This window comes from Pipistrellus hanaki, assembly GCF_964339955.1.
Source record: "Pipistrellus hanaki genome assembly, chromosome: 2".
Classification (NCBI taxonomy): Eukaryota; Metazoa; Chordata; class Mammalia; order Chiroptera; family Vespertilionidae; genus Pipistrellus; species Pipistrellus hanaki.
The window spans coordinates 42,397,706-42,416,361 of NC_140504.1; the positions used below are offsets into that span (position 1 = coordinate 42,397,706).

Consider the following 18,656-nt stretch of genomic DNA (forward strand, 5'->3'; position numbering starts at 1 on the left):
TGATTGGTGAGGACTGGCATTCCCCTGGCTTTAGAAACCAGAGAGAATTAGAAATGGTTGGAGAATGGAGTGTCAAGCCTGCGGGTTCCTATTTCCTCATTCAGGGTGCAGGTTGGGATCGCCTGGAGCCACAGTTCCTTGAGACTTACCACCTCAGGCCTAAAACTGCCTCCTTTAATTACCTCCTTTCCAGGGAACAGGAGTCCTTGTTGTCTGCCCAGAAGCAGCTAATTATAGCTCCAGCCTCCTGCCTGGGTGCGCTTCTAGGCCACAGGACTGCAGTCTGAGCTGTCTGTTGATTTTAGGGTTTCCTCAGGGATTCTTTATATTTCCAAGTTTTCATTAGGGACTATTCTTTATTTGGAAGCCAGTGAAGAGACCTGCGGGGCATTGAATGTTCAAGATTTTATAGGAAGATGCCAGGAGAGAGTTAAAGAGCTTAGGTGGGGAGAGAAGCAGAAGAGGGGAGTTTTTAAAAAGGGGTAACTTAACGTAAAAGGGGACCTTTGTGAGAGTGACGTTTTGTGATGGTTTTCCCAAGAAAGCCTGTTCATATTTGACTTATGTGACCTCTCCATCATGCTATTTGCAACTATTCCATTTTCCTTGGAAATATTATTTTCTTTTAAATTTTAAAGAATGTTAAAAGGAATGCTCATAATAAAAATAAAATAAAAAATACAAAAAAAAATTTATAAAAACACACCAAGAACTTCTTGTCCCATCTCTCCCCACCCCAGTCCTATTCCCCACTTGTCACTGCTTTTTGTTTTTAATTCTTCGAGTGGTTTTTATTATATTTCTAACAATGCTCTTTATATCTGTAGTTTTTGAGTTATTCGTTTTATATATGTGTGCTGACTTTTGGGATAGCCAAGGACTAGGTCTTCAAATGCACTGGTACCATCCACCTTTCCAATTTTCGACAGCTACATGATTGATTTACTCTGTTAGTTTCTTTTATAAGTTAACATAATGCTCATAAATCTCCATTTTTCCATTATGTACATTTTGGCAGCATCTCTTCACTCATCTTCTTGTGAGGGAAAAGTGTTGGGGTTCTTCTCCCACTTCTTCTCTTACAGTTTGTCAGTTATGTTTTAAATTACCTTTTGCATCTCCAGTGTTTATCATGGATGCATGTATACGTGCAGTTGTATAATGTTCTGTAACCATAACTGAGCCTTTGCCCAGTCGGTTGATTTTAAAAGCTGAAAACAATCAACATTTTCATGATGATTTCTAGGTAAATATTGCTCAATACTGGGCTAACTCATGTGCTGTGGTTTCATTTCCTTTCTAGGCTTCTGAGGTCACCACCTTTAAGCCACTTACAGGGGACTGAACTTTCCCTTAGCATTACAGTGTAACAGATCTTTCTAATTCCCCTCTAATTGTACAAAATCATCATAGGTTTTGTTTGTTTTAGTTCTATAATAAATAACTCTCTCTCTCTCTCTCTCTCTCTCTCTCTCTCTCTCTCTCTCTCTTCTCTTTCTTTCTCTCTCTCTCTCTCTCTCTCTCTCTCTCTCTCTCTCTCTCTCTCTCTCTCTCTCTCTCTCTCTCTCTCTCTCTCTCTCTGTGTGTGTGTGTGTGTGTGTACGTGTGTGTATTTTAGAGTTTAAGGTTGTATTTTTTTCTTTTTGGTTGGGACAATAAAATTAAGTATTTTCTACTATAACCTATCTTTTTAATTGTTCTCTTGCCTGTTTGCAATGCATATTTCTTATTGAAGCTCCATCAAACTTTTATTTTGGACTGGTTTTAAATTTGGTTCTTGCTTTCTCATGCTGTATTCCGCCCCCCCCCCCCTCCCTGGAGTTTCTGATTGCCTTCTTCTATTGAAACCACTATATTGTTATCAGAGTTCCACAGATATTTCCAGACTCTCATGGAGGAATCCTGAGTCATGCTGTTAAGCTGTTGGCTATCATCATTATTCAAAAGAAAGTATATTCTTAAGATGCTGTTCACCAATCTTTCCTTATGCATATTCTTACCAGGCAGTTTTGTTTGCTCTTTTTTCTACATTGAATATCCATAAACAATTCCAGATTATTTGATATTTGTCATATTTTTAATGGCCACTCATATGCCATTGTGTGGGATACTATTTTTAAAATTCAGCCACTTACATATTTTGAATTTGGATTGTCGACTATCTGCTCTTATAAATAACACTGTTATGAACATTTTACTGAGCAATGTCTTTTTCATGAGTTTATTTTATGAGTGATTAATAAGGAAAGAAAATGAGAAAACCTGTGTTATCTTCTTTGAAGACATATTCCAATGAGTGTGCTTGGATTGCCTGACATTTTTATTAATTTTTTTTTTTTTTGGAAAGGAGCAGTAGAAAATAGGAGAATCTACACCTTGAGTTTTCTTGGCAGCTTTAAGAAGTGATAGTGTGATTTACTGCAAACCTGGTACTACCTAGAAATCCATTGAGTATCCCTCTTGTAAAGTCAGCCACTGGGGTCAGCTGAGGCACTGTAACTTATGCTTGCAGTGCTCTTTATCACCCTGAAACTTTATGTAATGTATTTTTTTGCCAATTATTTTCAATATGACCACTTCGAACTGCATCACCTCCTTTATTCACTGGAATTGTCTCTGAGGGATTGTTGGAAAAATCAGAATTATTCTAAAATTATCAAAGAGATACTCCTAGTAAGAATATTCTATAAGATCTACAACTACTTCTACACATAATTTATAAGGCAGGGATTTGAGGTATGGTAGGATTATTAGAATAAGAGGACCACTGTGAAGCAAACCATAAGAGTGAGAAGTCTACATTTTGCTATAATGAAAACACTGTCCTATTGTCACCCCCATAGCATTGCATTACTATAAAACTTCATCAGTCTGGCAGCATTTACTCTATGCTCTTTACAAAGTCTGTGTTACATGATTGAATAAATGGGACCCTTGTCTCTGAAAAGCATTGCGGTTCCTTGATGAACACTGACCACATGCTAAAGGATATGTACCCATTTGTGCTATGGGAAAATTATGAGCTTTATGATTCACAGTCTAATTATTTTGGATAGTGGGTGATAATATTGTATTGAAGGCAATGACGAGACACATAAACACAGCTTATTGCAACTTGGAGAGACTCTGGTCCAACAGCCCCATTTTTTACTCTGTGAAAAAGGGGACCTGGAGGGGAGAAGGATTCATTGAAGGTCACGTTAGTAGTTAGTGGGAGAACCAAATCTAGACTCATAACTCCTTGCTTCTAGTCCATTGCTCTTTTCTTATTTCATCCTTTATAATTTAAAACATTTGCAATTTTTATTTCTACTGTATAAATTGTACTTCATTGAACTGAAAATTACAGAAATTTTCTGTATTATGGAATGATACAGAATATTTAATAATGGGGAGAATATATTAGCCTGGAATGGAATCAGAAATAATTTAAGCTCTGACACATAAGGAGTCATTTCTGAGATGAGGGTAAGTTATAGGCAAGCCAGCGCCTTTTCTTATGATATAATTGGAACCATAGTACTGTTTCTGATCTTTGGGGAATATTTGGGAGCTTGTTTTTGGCCAAGACATTGCCAGTCTCTAGAACACATATTCCATATCTATCGAAACAGAAAGTTGGGCTCGATGAACTGGACTTTGTAGACAGTTCAGGTCTGAACTCTATGAGTTCATGATTTTAGGTTGTGTCCCATGTCTTAAGATGACCTGGAAAAAAAAAAAAAAAAAAGGAAGGCCTTGCTGAGTCACTACCTGCGTCACCTGCTTTGTTCTTGCTGGGAAGTAGGGCAAAGCTTGGCAGACATGAAAATGTGGTTGACTTCAGGTGGGTGCTCTGCATGAGTCCCAGTTGTAGACATCTGTCTTGGAAGGGGTCTGTGGGAGGGTTGACAGTCATAGGAGAAGAAGGGCATATTTGTGGTCCCAAGTGCTACAGGCAAAGAATGGTGATTGATAGGAGGAGAAGACATTGGGGGGTGGGTGGCTGTTAAAGGAAACACAGGACTGGTAGAAAAAGGGAGAAGCAGGCATTTATTGGCTGTTTATTTTTGTGTGAACAAGTATTATTATTATTTTTTAAACGTCTCCAAAACACATTAAAAATAGGTGTTATTATTTGGATTTTAAGAATGAATAAATTAATTAGAGAAGGTTAGTTATTTTGTCCATGTTTAGGCTGCTGACCGCTGACGGTGCAGGGAATCCATGTTGGGTCTGACTCCAAATCCCCCTTTCTTTTCAAAGTCAAGTATGTGTGCTGTGTTCTGGGTGCTGGGGATGCAGTGGGGGTGAAGGAGAAAAGTTAACTCAGGACCTTATATTGTTTGCAGTCTACAGAGCAAGACAGAGAACAAAGTAAACAAACCCACACTCTCAGAGGGTGGAAAGTGCTACCCTAGAGAACACAGCAGCATGGGGACTAGCAAGTGGCAGGGTTACACAGTGTGTTTTACATCCTACTCCATATGCTGGTGTGTAAATGAGGCGAGCTGACCCGAGGACACCAGAGAACTCTGGATTGCGATTCTCGAGGATAGAATTTAGCCCTGGCCATGATGTAAACCAACTGTGCTACTGGGAGTAGTCACCTCCCCATCATTAATGTCCAGGAAAGTAAACGCTGTCCTTCCCACTTCACTGGATGGGGAGGGAAAAGGGAGTGAATCATTTGGTTGTGCAGCTGTTTTTAAAGCCTCAGTAGGTTATAAAAATACAAGAAGGTTTTTATTTCTAACAGCTTTGGTTAACTTTTAAAGGGATAAGTTCTTATGCTTAACTACTGCATTTCATATGCTTTGAGGAAACATCTTTCCATATTCCTAGACCACAAGGACCTCCCTGTGCATGCCTGCCTCTCCCCCACCCCCACTTCCATAACAATCTCTGAAGAATTTGGATTGCACTTGTCATCACTGAGAGAATACTGAATGTGTGGAGCAAAGGGCTGGCCTCTAGGTCCTGTCATTGGAAAGGGGTGAGGATGGACTAGAGTGGCAGCTGCTGGGGTCAGAGAGATGGATTGAGTAGCTGGGAGAAGTGGGAGTCAAACTGGGTTTGACTTTAAATTTGCACACAGTGGGGCAGTTGGCTAGCAAATACTTATTGAAAACCTATCATGTGCCAGGTCATAGCTAAGAAGGGAGGATAGGAGACACTGTGAATCAATTCAGCATTGCCCTGGGTGGAGAGACTGGGATGCTGAGAAGCTGTGTGCTCTGGCCCTCAAAGAACATCCTACCCAGGAATGAATATCTGTCCTGTTCCAAAAAGTTTACATATCAATTATTCATATAGACAGAGGTGATATTTAAATGAGTATAATACCATTTGAAGGGGCACCAGCTTTGCCAGGGAGAACCTTTTCATTGTTGGATTGTGGAGAGCTTCAGGGGGGTCCTAATGGAAGGACTTGGGAAATTGGGGTGGTGTGAAGACACTTGGGGGCTTGGAAGAGAAGCTGTTTACCAATGGGCAAGGGCATATTTAAGTATTTTAGCAATCCTTGTTTCATACATCTGTGTTCTGGTGTAAATGAACCTTGCATGTGGTTATTCATTTATCTTTTAGTGTTTTTAGTGTAATAACGATGTGCCCATGAGGCACAGAGGAGGGAATGGTTGGAAAGACATCATGGGGTCAGTGCTGCTTGAGTTGGGTTTTGTAAGATGAATAGGAGTTTGGTAAAGCACTTTTCTAGGGAAAAAGGGAGAAACTGGCTAAGAGCATTAATGTGTGAAATATCACAGAATTTAACTTGGTTGTGGTGAAGGGATTTATGTGCTCAGAGGACTGTGAGTACAATGGTTCCATTGAAAGAGCAAGGGAGAAAGGGATTTCATATCCATATTACCCATTCCGCAGGGGAAGGGAAAAGATCCCAAGTGGGGCAAGCAGGCAACTTTTACTTTTATTTTAAAGTAGAGGCCCAGTGCACAAACTTGTGCATGAGACCCCTCAGCCTAGCCAGCAATCGGGGCAAATCGGGGTGTTTTGCACAGTTTTGGGGAGGGACCGCAGAAGGTTGGCCAGCTGTAGAAGGTTGGCTGTGGGAGTGCAGTGACCATTAGGGAGAAGATCCTGGATTAAGCATCTGCTCCCTGGTGGTCAGTATGTAACGTAGCAACCAGTTGACCAGTTGTTTGGTTGACCGGCCATAACGGCCACTTAGGCTTTTATATATATAGATAATTGCAATGTGCCAAGTGTTAGTCAGTTTGTTAGTATTGTCTCTAACTTTAGTAACCCTATGAAGTAGGAAGTTGTAGTCTTCCCTCACCCTGCAGATGAAGAAATCAGAGCTCAGGTTGTGACTTGCAGTGTCACACAATGGCAGGGACAGGATTGATCTTGGGTTTGTCTTACTGCAAAGCCTGAACATTCCATATCTATACTAGGTTCTCTCTCTATCCCATGAATTTAGTTAAAACCACAAGGAGCACGGTATTTTCCTTGCACAGAAGTGCAGCTTGTAGCAAAAACAGGAGGCATCAGTATTCTTTTCTGCAAAATGGGGACCAGAGTCCTGGCTCCACGTGTTGGCAGGACTCAGGAAGATTCAGTGTTTTCCAGTCCCTTCAGCAAGGATATATGCGGGGAGGTGGCTGCTTCAGTCTGTCTGTCTTGAGCCTTTGACTTGACTTTCAGTCTCATGAGACCATTCTGGTGGTTACAGAGAATGTGCTGATCACATGGATGCTGGGTATTTCTGGTCTGTGACAGGACTTTCTCAGAGTAAATCAATATCATGGTTCCCATTGTGATTTGGCTTCTCGTGTAACTTGATTTTAGGGAGAGACTGTGTCAGTCATGCTGAGGACAGAGTGTGTCTGTGTGCCCTTTGTATTTATTATTGGATGTGCATGTTTGTGTTTTGGTTCTCCTCCCCAACAATAAACACAGGGAAGACAAACAAAATCAAGTGAGAGGCAGTGTAGCGTGCTAGTTAAGAGCACAAACCTTGAGCCAGATTGCCTAGATTTAATTCCCGGCTCTGCCACTGTCTAGCTCTGTGTCTATTTGTGTCTCCATTTCCTCATCTGTATAGTGGGTTTAATGATAAATGTACCTATTTCATAAGCACTGTTGAAAAAGTTAAATGAATTAATATTTGTAAAGTGCTTACAAAATTGCCGAGCATATAACAAGTGCCCTATGAGTGTTTGTTAAACAGCAGCAGCAACTTGTTCTACACTGGCCCTGCCTTCTGCTGCTATTTAAGATATGACATGCTGTCATATGTTAGAGCATTCTGGTTTTTCTTCAAGACATGACCAGTGGAGGCACAGTCTGACTTCTGTTGTGCGTGATCAGGTACTGAGGGTTGACTTGTTCATGTGCATGATGTGGTGGAGACTGGTCATGATGCCTACTTTGTCAAATATGTGGCTGAGGAATGCTAAGTGCAGCAATAATTTATCTTTTCACTAGAAGAACAGAGATGACCTGGCCAGTGTGATAAAGTGGTTGATCTGTGAACCTGGAGGTCATGGTTTGATTCCTGGTCAGGGCACATGCCTGGGTTGTGGGTTCCATCCCTAGTGTGGGGCATGTAGGACGCAGCCAATCAATGTGTTCTGACTGGGAATTGAACCTTGACCTCCTGGTTCATAGATCAATGCTCAACCCCTGAGCTATACAGGCTAAGTTCAAATTTTAAATGTTGATGGGACACATTTCCTGTGTCCCATCTGTAAAAAGGCTATTGAGGCCTCAATCATACTATCTCATAGGCTGGTTCATGTGCTGCCCCAGCACTTTTTAATCTCTACTTTATAGGTGAGCTTTATCCAGTTCTACAAGCACTAGAGTGCAAATTCATTCTTGCCATATTTCTGTTTTCAAAATTCTTCAAGAATTTTCTCACTCATAGTAAAATCCATTCCTTTGCCTAAGCCAGAAGACTCTTTGGCTCCTGTCTCTTTTCATCCTCATCTCACTCATCTCTGAGACAGATCTTCTCTGTTGCTTCCATGACATGTTCTTCCCTTATTGAAACATTGCTCTTTTCCCAATCTTATCAGGATAGCTCCCAGGTGCCTTAATACCTTTATTTTCTCTCTCACATCACCTCTGCTTAGAATACACCTCTGACTTCTGATATCCTCCTCTCATTTTCAGCTATTTATTGAAGTTGGTTCCATTTCCTAAGGGCAATAGTCATCCCTCCCATTTCTGTATCTTCAAGTCCAAAATGGGTGTGCAAGTGATATTTGTTGGGCAAATAAATGACAAATAATATGGGGTAGAGATAAGGAATTTTGGAATCTGGGGTGGAAATTCTAGGTAGGTAAGGATGGTAGGTAGCTCTAAGAGAAATGGCATTTGAGCTCTTCTTCAAGTCTGGTGGCATTGGGTTGTAAGGATGCAGAGAAGAGCCTGGTGATCATCACTAGTGTGTTGTGCTCTATAAGATACAGAGTACCATCATCCCCAGAATAAAATAAGGAGAGAAAGCTCAGGAGTCCCTTTGGCTGGAGCCTGTCTGTGGGTTCTGAGCTGGGTTATCTAACGCAGCAGAGCCCACTTCCCCCATACTCAGTTGGCATGGCAGCAGACACCCCATCCTTCCTGATGAAAGGTCCTGTAGGAAAGGAATTCAGAATGTTGATTGTATTTTACTTCTCCTTCGAAGCTGCCTTTCTGGATAGCAGAGAGGTGACCTCAGCAGTCAGAGACAGAAAGGAACAAAATGAGTCATCTCAGGCCCTCATGAGGTTCATGAGGGACCCTTCCTGGGACTGAGGGTCAGGTGAGGTTATGCTGTGCCCAGGGTGAGTTTTGCCTGGGGCTCCAGGCAGCACTGGAGCAGAGCTGAGCTAATTTTACCCACAGGAGCTGACTGTGCTGAAGGGCAGGGCTTATGACATTGGTCTTATCATCCTGTGATGCCCAGAGAGCTCCCAAGGTACAGCCCCATTCTGTCTGGGCTGTTTTTCTCCCCCAGTTTAATATATTTTTCCATTAGGTGTGCATATCTGCAGGCAGGATGCTGAAGAGCAAAGAGCTTCAGATTTTGTGGAAGGCAGGCAATGGAGCTGGATTTTGATCCTATCTGTGCCTCTTGCTTATTAGGCAGCTGACCTTGGGCAAGTTATATAAATTCTCCAAGTCTCAGTTTCCTCATTTGTAAAATAGTGCATTTGCCTGTGCCCTAAGATTGCTCTTTAGTTTACACGAGGTGACACTTAGCAAGCACTCACTCTATGCCAGTCATTGCTGTGGCTGCTTTATTCATGGTGATTCATTTAATCCTTTAAACAAACCTATGAAGAAGGTACTATTGCTAACAATGTTTTACAAACAAGGAAATAAGGACAGGAGCAGATATTTCTGGAGGCTGACTCTGTGGGGCTGTGCAGACAGATGGGCTAGGTGTGCAGCCGGCATGCTTTTGAGGTACTGAAATGTTCAGGAGCAAAGCTGGAAAAGAAAGAGGTCAAACAAATAATTCTCAGGAAAGAGCCAGTATTTGCGCTATACCCATGTTTTCTATGACATGCTTTAGAAGTTACGTTGACCACAAGCTAGTTTGTGTAATTCTGATTATTTTATGATACATGCTACTTATATCCCTTAGGTTTGTGTGGCCCATTACAGTAAAGTGAAATACTTTCCCTTCACAGAGGGATGGGAGGGTCCTAGGTATAGACAGATGTAGGTCTTTACTTGAGGAGTAGTCAATGGAGGAATGGATGATCAGTTAATTGATCTACTGGCTTTTATTTACACTCTTACATCTATCAGGATTCAGTGCAGAAAAGGCTTCTAACACAATTTAAGTAGAAATATTGTAGATTAAAGCAGGAGAAAAGATTCCAACAAAATAGTTGGGAGGGGTGGAACCCTGGGAGCCACTAGCTAAATCTGAAACTATTGAGTTGAAGAATTTATTCCAAAGCCACAACCAAGGATAAAGATGATGGCATTAGGAAGCCACTGTGGAGGTCTCTCAAACTTTTTCTCAGCATCCTCGGAGTTGGTGGCAGGACATTGTATTGCCCAGTAGAGCAGCATTTTTACTCGTAGGGTTCTACATATTTGTTGCCACTAGGAATATCAGCAGGGTGATTTAGCTCTGCATTCATCTTCTAAGTCTCACACGAATACATCTAATTGCTAGAATCTGATTTACTAGTTTTGAAGGAGTGTGGGAAATATAGATTTTAGCAGTCTGCTTTTGCCATGAAAGAGGGAACTTTAGAGGGGGAAAGGAGCTCTGATTGAGCCAGTTGAGAGGATGTGTCTGCCTCCAACACATTCATTTAAAAATGCTCTTCTAGCAAAAAGATAAGCTATTACTACAAAATACTTAATATGCATCATTAATTATAATACTTTAATATAATATATATGTATAATAGGCTAAGTGACTGACTGTATGTCTGCCTGACCATCCAAATGACCAGCCAGTACATATGATGTGCACTGGCAATTTAAAAATAAATGTTGACTTGCGCATGTGCCATACATATAAAGCTTTCACTGGTGCTAATTGCATGCATGCGTTTCGATCTGTCATTGTTGATCATGAATTTGGTTGACACTTCTGTTGTAGAGAAAAGGCAAATAGTGATATTAAAATATTTCTTCTAATTATTTTCCTTTCAATGTGCATGAATCCATGCACTGGGCCATAGTTAGGTATGACAGTCTACTTATAATATTTTTTTATTTACATAAAATATATAACATTAATATTCTCAGTATCCTGAAAATATTAAAAAGGCCATTTATTCAAATTCTGTTTTTGATGTTTTTTAAAAATGTATTTTTTATTGTTGATAATACTAGAGATATCTCCTATTCCCTCATTCCCCTCCCCCTTTATTTTTTAAGTTTTGACAACAGTGGTTTTTTAGTTCAGTTTTATCTTGAACTTTTGATTGTAGTTTTTTAGTTCAGTTTTATCTTCTACGGGGTGTCATGTCTTGGACAGTTGTTCTGTTTATATAATTTGGTCACAAATGTTTTTTAAATGCTTACTGTAAGCCTGGCTTGGGTCTAGATTTGGCACTTTGGACAAAGGTCAGTCATGGGTTCTTCCACCGGGAGCTCTCACTGGAGAAGGGAATAAGTCAAGTTCATTGTAAGAATAGTACAAGGAAGGTCATGATTGGTGTCCTAGACAGCAGGCTAAGCAAATTCAGAGAAGGGAGATTATTCTGACTGAACTGAGACACAAGGGAGGTTTCATGCTGAGTGACAGTGGTCAGGTGATTCACCATTGGAGCAGTAAGGAACATCTCTTTGACAGGTATTTATAAATGTGGTAGAGTGTGTTTTTTGTTGTTTTTGTCTCAATGCTGGAGGCCAGACCACCATTGCATGCAGTGGTCAGAGCCAGTGATGCTAGACATCCTATAGCACATGAGACACTGCGGAAATAACTATCTTTCTTCAAAGAGCAATTTTGTTCCTGTTGAGAACTGCCACTGGCCTAGAAGGATGTATAGGATATCTATATGGGATCTCAGGATGGGGAGGGGAAGTAGGTCAAGTAAGAGAACCTGGGAGACTAAGATTTCAGTCTGAATAAGCAGAGGATGTGTGCTGAGTGGCAGTGGGAAGGAGCTTATTGTGGAATAGACTTTGTTATTAAAAAACTTGAGATATTACATTAAGCACGTGGACTTATGTGTTGCCACTGGGAAGCCACTTTAAGTTATTGGTGCAGGGTCCAGCCTTATCTTCTCGCTGTGCATCAGTGGACTTTGGGTGCTTTCCGAATGAATGAATGCCCCAGGCAAGTTGTTTATAGGAAGTGGACTAGTTGGTACCCAAGTTTTGCCAGGTGGGTATCCTGTGATCTTAGGATAACCAACAGTCAATACTTAGACATAAAGAGAATTCCAGGGGAGGGCTCAGCAGCCTGCTATGCAGATAATGTCTCCACATCCAAACGAAGGTGCTGTGGTCAGATAGCAGTCCTAGCTGCCTTCACTATAAAGAGAGCTCTTGAAAAGAGGGTTTCTGTCATTGTCCTCCCTTGTGGAGCCCACAGGCCACAAGGCGTGTCAGGTGCATACTGTCCCATCTGCATTAATGCCCTTGCCTCATGAGCTTATTTAAAATTGCCAATCAAACCAGCAATTTGCTGACAAGGTTCATGTGCTGTGACCGTGACTGCAGTTATTCTGGGGGAGCTGCTTGCTGTTCTGCATGGTGATGCTATCACACAGCAGTGTCCTCTGTTGGCCTGTAGAGTTTTGGTGATGTTTTGGCATTAGGGTCAGGGTCTCGTCCTTCTGATGGGATGGGCTTTGGAGGTTGAGAAGGAAAGAGGGGGGTGATTCCCAAGTTTTGGGCACATCCTAAGTTTTGGGCAGATCCTAAGTGTGTGTGTGTGTTTGTGTGTTTGTAATGGTTGATTTTTTTTTTTAAAGTTATAATAAAAATGATAATATTTTATAATATAGAGTTGGGAAGTTTTCAAGAGTTTTCACACCCATATCTCCTTGGTTTTGCTCATCATCATGGGGAGGTGGAAGGTAAGGTTCTTACCCCTGTTTCACAAATAGATAAATCGAGACTCAGAGAGCAGGTGGAATTTCTCAGGCTGCTTAGCTGGTTGATGTGGAAGCTGCAAAGTAGGATGTCACATCTAATACAGTTATCTGGATCAGCATTTTTCTCAAACTCACTTTCTGTACCTCTCTACATCCTTGACTGTGGTGGTTGACATTCTTGGAAGCCCAAATGGCCATGAATTTCAGAGATCCAGTTGTAAGATTTTTAAAGAGGAGTTATAGGTAATTTGGGACACAAAATATGTCCGTCCTTCTGGCTATTTATAGCTGTCTAGGTTTGTTCAAGTTGAAAATGTCCATGAGAGCATGCAAGGAACGAGATGGGCCTCTGTCACTTATTGAGCATCTCCTTCCGCCTGGACACAGTGCTACATTCTTTTCCATTTGTGGACTTAGATACATTTATAGATGGAGCAATTATAACACAGTATTTACTGTAGCATTCTGCTAAGCAGCTTGTGTATACACATATTCCATAACGTAATTCTCATAAAAACCTCATTTGGTTAATAGCAATATTATTTCCCATTTATAGACAAAAACAAAAACAAAACCAAAAAACCAAAAAACAAAAACCAAAAAAACCAAAACAACAACAACAAAACCCCAAAACAACTGAGATTTTAAATAACTTGCTTGTGAGAACAGTTCCTAAATAGACTATAATCCAAGTTTTCTAGTTTGAGAATTCGTTCTTCCCTGTTACGTTACATATTGCCCACCTCACTGATAAAAATGCAGAGCTGCTTATTACAGAGGTATGTCTCAGACCTTGGAGGGTATAGGGATCAGAGCCAGAAGATGTTATGAAGACCTCAGAAGGCTGGAGGTTTTCAAGCCTTCATTTATTGGAGATGAAATCATTCTTGTTTAACTATCACCCATGTGGAAGCTGGGAGGTAGGATGTCACATCTAATACAATTATCTGGATCAGCAGTTTTCTCAAACTCACTTTCTATACCTCTATACACTCTTGACTGTGATGGTGGACATTCTTGGAAGCCCAAATGGCCATGGATTTCAGAGGTCCTAGAGACAAGTTGTAAGCCTGGGAGACTCCAGGAGTGGCTTTGGGGTCCAGCTGGGTGATGGGTGGGGGGATGACAAATGATGAGAGAATAGCAGGGAAGGGGACTTTTGGAGCTCAGGCTGAGCAGTCCTGCTGTTATTTACAAACTGAGCTTCTGCAAAGCTTATCATTGAAAAGGAAAGCTCTGTTGTTTGGGAAAGTTTGAAACTTATTGTTCTAGCCTTCATCTTTTTATTACAATGAAAGTGGCTTGGTAAAAGTCACAGTTGCAAGGGGTCCCAGAACTTTTCCTCTTTTTCAAGGAGATGTGCTTTCTGTGCACCTCACTCTGAGGCCTTGGGAGCACCTGACTGCAGGTTCAAGGGTCAGGCAGCCTCTGAGAAGCTTCCATCAGAAGTTTCAGGTTACTCCATGTGCACGATACTTGACCTGAATCTTTCAGCTTGGCTATGTCTTCCCTTTGGACCTTGGAAACCTCACTGAGATTAGTTTCCTGGCCCAACCTTCAAACACATTGTCTAACTGAATACCTGTGATTATTGAATGTTCATTGTGTACACAGTGCCGGGAATACAGGCAGGGTTTCTGATGTCACGGATCTGGTGAGGAGACAGAAACAAATAAGGACTTTTGTCAAACGTTCTTGGACATGGTTATGTTTGTTATATATGATTATAATGGGTGATAGTTACATGAGGATGATTTCATATCCAATAAATGAAATAGAGACAATAGCCGGGCAATGGGAAAGGTTAAGAGTTGTTTGCCCTGTGAGTTAGTTAATTCTGGCCTTTCTACGTACTCTCTCTGGAATTGGCCAGTTTACTTTTCCTTTAAGTCTTCCTTTCTCATCTGTAATGTAAAAATGAGACTGGTCAGCTTACTGGATTGTTGATGGGATTAAATAGCATAATCTATGCAACCTGCTTAGTACAATGCTCAGCCCAGAATAAACACTCATTAATTTTTAGTTATTATGTTATTATTAGTATTTGGCAGTGAGGAGCCAGTCTATTTTTTTTTTTAAAACTTATCAATGGTGTAATTAGAATTTTGTGTCTCAAAAACAAACAAACAAACAAAACACACCACTCTACTTCTAGAAATATACTCTAATAGTGTTAAAAAACAAAAACAAAAATGACTCTAAAACCTTGGCTCGCAACAATTATGGTATGGGCGTCAGTTGATCTTTCTGCGTTATCTCTGTTTGCACCCGACTGTCCACCTTTGCCATTAGTGTCCACACATCTGTGTCACAAATTAATTTTAGTCAGTGCTTTTTTCCAGTGTTCAGTATAGGAAACAGATGACAAAATGCAAAGAAGAAAACAATCATTATTGAGCTGTGTGTTCAACTGCCTTAGGAATGGCTTTCTGGGGAAAATTCAGCCCCTCTATAATGACATTGATGACTTGGATCTTTGCAGAAATTGAAGAGAATCCTGATGACTAGCGTGTTGGAAGAGGACTGAGAGAAGCCAGACCAGTCCTTGAACTCTCAGATCTTCTCGGGTGCCCTCTGGCCCCCAGGTGACCTGCAACAGGACCTCTGGTATGTAAATGGGCCTCTTCCCTGCCTTAAGATTATGTCTCAAATTTTAAGGAGTGGCTGGGAGGGTTTTTTTTTTTTTTTAAAAATATATATTTTATTGTTTTTTTACAGAGAGGAAAGGAGAGGGATAGAGAGTTAGAAACATCAATAAGAGAGAATCATCGATCAGCTGCCTCCTGCACACTTCCCACTGCCCCCAACCCAGGTACATGCCCTTGACCAGAATTGAACTCGGGACCCTTCAGTCTACAGGCTGTTGCTCTATCTACTGAGCCAAACCGGTTTCGGCAAGCTGGGAGGTTTTAAAAAATTTATTTAATATTTTTATTGATTTCAGAGGGGGAAGGAAGAGATAGAAATATTAATGATGAAATAATCATTGATCAGTTGCCCCCTCCTGGAGGTCTAGCCCAAAACCTGTGATGTGCCCTGGCCTGGGAATCGAACCTCAACCTCCCAGTTCATAGGTCGGTGCTCAACCACTGAGCCACACCAGCTGAGCTGGGGAGGTTTTTAATGGGTTAAAAGTTATCTTTTGTATCTGTAACTTGAAATATCCTGTTCCCTTGAATTCATGCTTGGGAGCTCCCTCAATGCACTCTGGTTGGTAGTTCCTTACTGCATGCTTATTTCCTCATGGGCATATTGCAGAGAGACTGTAGCCTGTGTTTCTAACAACTTCTCCAAGGAAAACACTGCAGGTCATGTTTCCGGAACTGAGACTCTCAGGGGTCTCCCAAATGTCCATCTCTATTACTTCCTTTGGGCTTGGCACTTATTTGCTTATAGCTTAAAAAGGGAACATTTGTCTTGAGCATTCCTGTAGATTTGTATATCTTGGCAGTTGGAAACTTGACAGTTACTGCTGACCTTCAGCTGCAAGAGGGAGTAGTGTATAGGCATAACCTGCAGAACATCAGATTACTGCCCTGTAATTCCAGAGCCTTAATGTTTCTTTGTCTTGAGAATGACCTCACTGCTTTTTGAATTTGTAATGGAATGCACAGTCATTTACAAGTAATCACACAATGATCCCTTATACTTAGTACCGCCTTCCCACTCTCCAGAGGGCTTTCACTCACTTTATCTCATTTGATCCTCATAACTGCCCTGAGAGGTAGACAGAGGGTCTGTGTTAATCTCCAATTTTCAGGTGTAGAAACCAAGGTTAGTGAAAGTTGAACTGTTGTTTACAGAGATTGTACAGCTACCAGAAGTGCACCTGGAATCTTGAACAGTCTAATCCCTAAACCAGTGTTCTTTTTGGAACGTACTCTTGCTGTGACCTTGGGAATATACTTAACACCTCTGTGCGACAGTTTCCCTATAACTAAATTAGGTAGAAGACTCCCTCCAGGGGTAACTGCTAGAGGGATTAAATGAGACTACCTGGGAAAGCAGTTATTAACCCATAAAGCGTGCGTGCTTCCAAAGTGAGGCATTGTTCCTACTTGTACCTTAAATCTGCCATGAACTGTGACAGAAAAAAAAAAAAAAAATCTCCCGCCCTTTTGTGAAGACAACATGGTTTAGAATGATGCTGGGGTTGTCAGGGGTCACAAACAAACTCCCAGGTCCACGATGGGCAGATTGACCCTACTGTCCTCCCTGCAGGCCACTGAGAGCACTTGAGTTGGGAAGATGCTCTTTTTCTACAGAGCTTTCTTTTCATGTTCCTTGGAACAGTCTTGCATCTTGGAGATAGTTTTAGATTTGGCAGAACTGGAGAGCAGGAGTGGGGAACTTTGTTCATGGAGGACAGGAATGTGGCATGGTGATGAGGTAGAGGTAGTGAGGAACTAGCCTGGAAGGCCTAACTTCTCCCATTTTTCAATGACTGGGATTTGGTAGGGTACATCTTGTGAATCCATAAGGCCAGCATAATATTTATGTAAAATGGTAACAATTACTGGAAAACCCCAGAAGGATGGATTTCAAGTTGGCAACAGATGCAGTAAGAGCTAGTAGTGAGATATGGTCTGGAAACAGCCAGAGTAAGTGAGGGATGAGGCCTTAGATAGCTTCATAGGGAGTCGCATTTTGTTTCTATATAAGGAAGAACTTTTTATTGGAAAGACAGAATTGGCAGCTGCAGGAGGTGTTGTGTAAAAGATGGTCCACACCTCACTAGAGACCACAGGGATTCATTAACTGGGGAGAGGAGCATCAGCTCAATGGCCTTTATGGTCTTCTCCTTGTGAGATCCAAGACCCACTGGCTGTCAGTGGTCGAGAGGAGAGAGGCACACATGCATTAAGGAAGGAAGGGCTCCTTTGTGGATGTGGAAACTGATCTCTATTTGCTATTTACAAAATGGATGGTAGAGACTCTATCATTCTGGTTTTCATTCCTATCCCAGTAGCTCTCTTCTTGGTCCTTGATTTTTAGAATTCCCAAGCCATCCATGGGCAGCTATTTTTCATGGAATATCTGTTTCTTCTGTTAAAATGTTCCTGTGGCAATACTGGAGGGGACTTTGAGATCCTCACAGGATGACAATCTTTCTATAGAACCACTAGGTTTGATGGCTGGTCTAGTCTTCTGCATAACAAATGAGGATCATCTCATTATCCTCTTCATACCTGCCTCTGGGACCTCTTGGGCATACGGCAGTGGTGAGACTTCTGTGCTGATTTCTGGTTCTGGCATGTGTTGGAAGGTTCTCTGATCCTGTTTTCTTATCTCATTTAACAGTCACTTACTTTTGTGTCCATTTATTCAACATGCAACAAATAAGAAATGTCTGCAATCTTTCAGGCACTTGAGACATGCTTGCAAAAACAAGTAATCAACATAAATATGTCAAGACTATTTGTCTAGACCAAGTAGAAGCTGCTTTAGAGCTCATAGTTGGACAATCTTGCCATAGCTACCCAGTTTGTAGGTGAGACCATATAAGGTAGAAGAGGAGAACTGATTTTCCCCAGATTTTAAGAAGTGACTGATCTGGGTTTAGGGTTTGGGTCCCCTTGCTCCCTGACTAATGCTGTTTATAGCTAGAAGATTTTCCTAGGATGAGAACAAGTAGCTTCACGGTGCAGGCCCAAAAGCTAGGAAGTGGGCGGTAATTCTGAAAAAATGGCTCATCAGACCTACACAAGCCTTTAGAGCCAATAGTGGAACAAAATCATGCTAAGAAATAGAATCACTAGAAAGCCAAGATATGGATTCCTTTCGCTGAGCAGACCCCTTTTTACCCATCCCGCTGTTTCCCCCAGTATTTCTTTTCTCTTTCCTTTCTCCTCCTCTAAATTAGTCTCGAGTTATTTTAGATCACATTCATTCCTGACTGACTTCACTGGTCCAATTTAGTCATTGAACATTACTCAGGAACATTAGATTAGAATTAACCTTACAAGTTAAATGGGGCATTCCACACTCTTATTCCGGACCCACACTCCCTGAACCCTGAAAGTCTGGTTTTGTTCTGGGTCTTCCCACCTGCTATCCATCCTATGAAGAACTTACACAAAAATAAGTTCCCAGGAGGATTCTCTGCCCAAGAGAGTAGGGATTGTTTTAGACTTACTTGTCATTAAAATA

General features: G+C 41.3%; 1 protein-coding gene across 4 annotated transcripts in view; it reads left to right on the forward strand.

The window, feature by feature from the left end:
* Window positions 1-18,656, forward strand: part of LPP (LIM domain containing preferred translocation partner in lipoma) — a 636,317-nt gene that overhangs the window by 37,866 nt on the left and 579,795 nt on the right. For all 4 annotated transcript variants that reach the window (XM_084871808.1, XM_084871812.1, XM_084871810.1 and 1 more), the window contains exon 2: window positions 14,989-15,113. The gene's annotated coding sequence lies outside the window, so the exon portion shown is untranslated. The remainder of the gene's footprint in view (window positions 1-14,988; window positions 15,114-18,656) is intronic.